A 5,534-nucleotide genomic window follows, 5' to 3' on the forward strand; every position below is an offset into this window, starting at 1 on the left:
GCCTAGCTCCAGTGCTGATTAAGGCTTATTATAAATATAAAGATTGTGTGTGACTTTTATTTGGGAACGGAATACTCAGAGGCAGGGTAGAAGTCCCGGAGTGACATTAAATATTTTCCAACAACATATTGGCACCTCAGCATCTGGTAAGAACTCACTTTTAACAAAATTGATTTCAAGTTCCCAAATAAAAAACAGATGCCCACTGTCCCTTTAAGGTTAGGAAGACAGGGAAAAATGTTTCCTTAGCAACACTGGCTTTCCCCAAGCCATGCAAAAAGCCACGAGAAGTTCCAGACAAAGGCTAGAATACATGCTGATTTGGCGTGCATAATACCAGGGTTCATAACATGAGCTAAAACACAGATGCACACACTGAACCAAATAGCTTCCCAGGCAACAGAGACCTTAAGCTTCAACTGCAGGCCTAAATGCCACCCAGCCTAGGCTCATCCTAGGTGCTAGTTGGCACTGCTGCTAGAGCGCAGCTCTGAGCTGAGGATGTATGTCAGCTTAATTGTGCAGGCACAACACAGCTTCTGAACTAAAAACTAACAGACACAGGAGACAGATCTCTTAATTCTGGACCATACTGGCTTACACAATGGAGTCAGGGTGGGACCCTCTGCTGATAGATGCAACCACGTACAAACAACTGAGATTCAAAATGACATATTTTCCCTTAAGATTATTATAAAGGTTTTTGCTTAAAATCATTAACAGGGTCCTTAACAATTTTAAAAAAAATAAATACACATCAATCTTAAATTTATATAAAGAGAAAGGAGAATATGAGAATATTTAGAAAGTATGGTTATAATTTCTGTTATAATTTCAAATTTAAGAGTAATGCTTTTCTGCTGCCAAAACACGTTTTGCCCTAGGAAAGGTTATATTCTAGTCAATGTGAGGACCCAGAGTGAGGGTTGGTGTAGAATTGTTTTGTTTTTATCCAACAGAAAAACAAAGGCATTCTCACGAGAGCACACATGGGGTAGGGTTTCACACTACTCTGAGCAGGCAGCCTTGTCTTCTTTGAATGTGGAGTTCCCACAGGAGTACTCATGTCAGCTCCTGAGAGCTAACATGAAAGGGAAATTGAATAAAGTTGAATAGAAAAAAGGAAGGACATTAATTTAATCTATATAAAGAGAAGGTGATATGGATATATTTAGAAGGGAGGAAGAAATGAGAATTGATATAAATGTTTTCAAGGCTATATACATAAATTAATAAATCCGAGCCTTTGAGCTCAATACTTGGGAGACAAAAGCAAGGACAGGTAGGTTTCCTGTGAATCTGAGGCCTGCCTAAGCTACAGAGAAAATTCAGTTCAGCCTGGGCAACAGAGAGAAACCATCTTAATAAATAATAATACATGTATTTAATTGTTTTAAATTTTCAAAGATATTAATCTCCAAAAAAGGTTAAAGAAATGAGAATTGATATAAATGCTTTAAGGGTACATAAATAAATAAATAAATAAATAAATAAATCCAGGCCTTTCATCTTAACACTTAGGAAACAAAGCCTGGGACAGATAGGTTTCTTTTTTTTTTATTGATTTAAGTTTTATTGCATTATGATGAGAAAAGATACATAATTTCAATTTATCTGAATTTGTTAACATTTTTTTAATTTGTTAACATTTAAAAACATATTTTAAGTAAATAGAATTGAATCATGTTCTTCTTTCTCTTTTGTACCCCAACTCCTCCCAGAGACCCCCTTTCAATGCCTACAATACCTTTCTTTTTTTAATTTTGTCATATTCTTTAAAATTTATAAAATATTGTAACAATAAAAATGAGTATTATAAAAGTTTTTGATATAAAACAATTGAACAGTCTTATGTAGATGCTTGTCTCAGCAATAATGAATATACATACATTTTTTCTCAATATAAGTTTTAAATAACTCCAAACATATTAACTATATATTTTAAAAAATAATACATCACTACTAGTTTTTTTTTATTTTTAAATTTTTTTATTTTTATTTATTTATTTATTTATTTATTTTTGGTTTTTTTTTGAGATAGAGTTTCTCTGTGTAGCCTTGGCTGTCCTGGAACTCACTCTGTAGACCAGGCTGGCCTTGAACTCAGAAATCCACCTGCCTCTGCCTCCCAAGTGTTGGGATGAAAGGCATGCGCTACCACTGCCCAGCCACTACTAGTTTTTTTTTAAAATGAACATAAATAGATAAAGTCTTTTTGTTTGTATTGTATTTAGTAGAATTTAAAATCTTGGCTCTTACTGTGGTACAAGCCCAAAATAAGAACAATTTTTAGACATTGGATTTCATTGTAATAAGGCTGTACTTCAATGACCCTCACTCACATCACCAAAGGATTTTACCTCCATCATAGCTAAGCTGAGAGTTGATAGTTCTGCTGCACCAAGAAATGAATTGTAGGCTCGATTTTTGGATACAGACTTCCTGTTCTGGTCAAAGCTATTTGACTTGAGTGAGTGACTTCATTCTCAACCCACAGAGAACAGGTTACATTAATTTATGAAATAGTTTGTGTATTAAGATGGTCTATCCATAAAGTCATTCACCAACTATTTCAACGAACAATGGCTCTGCGTGGAGGGTGGCACAGACATTAGGTGAGGGTAAGAATCTGGTTCATTGGCTGTGATGATTTTGAAAAGCATTCAACTCAGAGAAAGTAACTTATAAAGTCTTCTTCTTCAAAATTGATGCAATAGTTATAAATATCAAGCAAAAGATTCAGTCTCACTCTTTGCTATTCTCTTACAAGCCACCTCTCAAATTAATTGTCTGTGTTTCTTTTGGCTGTATAAATAAGTTTGAAATATGTAAGCTGTTCTAAAAAACCATAGTATAGTGTAAAAACATGAAATAAACAATACTACTAATAGAGAGGCTGAGATAGGAAAAGCAAGATTTCAAGACCCGTATGTTCTACACAGCCAGACACTGTCACGAACAAACAAGCTGAAAGCATATATAGATTGTACAATATTGGACCTATTTCTCCAATTATGAAATTAGAGAGACCACTGGATGACAACCAACAAATTTCTAATTCTTTATATTTTTGAATTTCAATCGATTAGGATATGTTGGTAATATTAATTTTGATATTAAGAGATATTAAGAAAAAGTAATTGTTATTCCTGTTATTTTTGTTGTTAGAGGTGGAATTAGGTGTGTGTGGGTTTGTTGAAAGATTACTTTCTTTCTTTTTCTAGGGTGTAGGTTCCCTCCTTGTGTTGGTATTTTCCATCTATTATCCTTTGTAGGGCTGGATTTGTGTAAATTTGGTTTTGTCATGGGATATTTTGTTTTCTCTATCTAAGGTAATTGAGAGTTTTGCTGGGTATAGTAGCCTGGGCTGGCATTTGTGTTCCCTTAGGGTCTGTATGACATCTGCCCAGGACCTTCTAGCTTTCATAGTCTCTGGTGAGAAGTCTGGTTTAATTCTGATAGGCCTGCCTTTATATGTTACTTGACCTTTTTCCCTTACTGCTTTTAAAATTCTTTCTTTGTTTAGTGCATTTGGTGTTTTGATTATTATGTGACGGGAGGAATTTCTTTTCTGGTCCAGTCTATTTGGAGTTCTGTAGGCTTTTTGTATGTTCATGGGCATCTCTTTCTTTAGGTTAGGGAAGTTTTCTTCTATAATTTTGTTGAAGATATTTAGTGGCCCATTACCTTGGGAGTCTTCACTCTCTTCTATACCTATTATCCTTAGGTTTGTTCTTCTCATTGCATCCTGGATTTCCTGGATGTTTTGGTTAGGAACTTTTTGCAGTTTGCATTTACTTTGTTGTGTCAGTGTTTTCTATGGTGTCTTCTGCCCCTGAGATTCTCTCTTCTATCTCTTGTATTCTCTTGGTGATGCTTGCATCTATGACTCCTGTTATCTTTCCTAGGTTTTCTAATTACAGGGTTGTCTCCCTTTGTGATTTCTTTATTGTTTCTATTTCCATTTTTATATCTTGTATGGTTTTGTTTATTTCCTTTGCCTGTTTGATTGTGTTTTCCTGTAGTTCTTTAAGGGATTTTTGTATTTCCTCTTGAAGGGCTTCTAGCTGTTTACCTGTATTCTGTATTTCTTTGAGGGAGTTATTTATGTCCTTAAAGTTCTCTATCATCATCATGAGATGTGATTTTAGATCTGAATCTTATTTTTCCGGTGTGATGGTATGTCCAGGATTTGCTATGGTGGGAGAATTGGGTTCTGATGATGCCAAGTAACCTTGGTTCTGTTACTTATGGTCTTATGCTTGCCTCCTGCCTTCTGGTTATCGATAGTGCTATCTACCCTGGCTAAATCTGACTGGAGCCTGTCCTTCCTCTGATTCTGGTTGTGTCAGAACTCCTCAGACTCAAGCTATCTCTGTGATCCTGTGATTCTGTGATCCTGTGATCCTGTGATCCTGGGCCTGTTAGAGAGCCTGGGAGTAGAGATTCCTCTGGGTATTATGGGACTCGATGCAGAGTTTGTGCCCAAGGTCTGCTCAGGGAACTGACCCAGACAGACCGGAAGGAACCTGTGTTACTGGACTGGTAGAGTTCCTGCATGCCTGGGTCCCACTGGTCCCAGTTATTCCTGGTGTTGGGACAGATGTTGTGTCCTCCTCACCTCTGATCCTATGATCTTGGGCGTGTTAGAGCTCCTGGGATTTAAGCTTCCTCTGGGTGTTGTGGGACTGGCTGCAGAGTTTGTCCCCAAGGTCTGCTCAGGGCACCAGCCCAGACAGACCGGAAGGAACCCATGCCACTGGACTGACAGATTTCCTGTGTGCCTGGGTTCCACTGGTGACAGATAGGTTTCTTGTGAATTTGAGACCAACCTAATCTACAGAATAGATCCAAGTCAGTGTTGGCTACACAGAATACCCCCTTGTCCATATAAATAATAATAATTGTTTTGTTTTAAACTTTTAATTTATCAAAATGAAGGTTGTTATGAGTTCTAAGATTGTGATGCTATTACAAATCCTCTATGAGAGACGTCAAAATAGAGCGGACATAAATAAAAGAAGCTGCTAAATTAAATCAATCAATACTTTTGTTGACTTCAAGTTGATGGACCAAGTAAAAGCTATTTTGAGAGAGAGCCTCTATGTTTGTGTTAACAGAAAAGAAGAAATGGCCTTGGACTCCTTCCAAAGTAATAAGGATCAGATTTGATAGAGGAAGACCCCTGAAGATTTTGGTTGCAGACAGTAAGAAAGAAATCAAGAAGACTAAACTAAATAGGTAACATAATTTGCTGATCCCTCTACATGAGAACAGCCCAGAAACTGGCTGAAACAAAAATATCTCTAGCCAGAACTCCAGCTATACATACCCAACAGATCTTGTTGGCTACAGAGTCCTCAGGATTCATCATGCTGTACTTTCACATGGCATGGATGAAGATTTATATTACAATTTGGTTATCCAATCAAACTAACTCATAAAGAAAGACAGTTGTCTTTCACCTACTCAAACAAAGAGCAAACATTCATCTTTAATTGATCTGTGTACATTTCACATTCCATACTTCATTT

The sequence above is a fragment of the Mastomys coucha genome, chromosome X (assembly GCF_008632895.1).
Source record: "Mastomys coucha isolate ucsf_1 chromosome X, UCSF_Mcou_1, whole genome shotgun sequence".
NCBI lineage: Eukaryota > Metazoa > Chordata > Mammalia > Rodentia > Muridae > Mastomys > Mastomys coucha.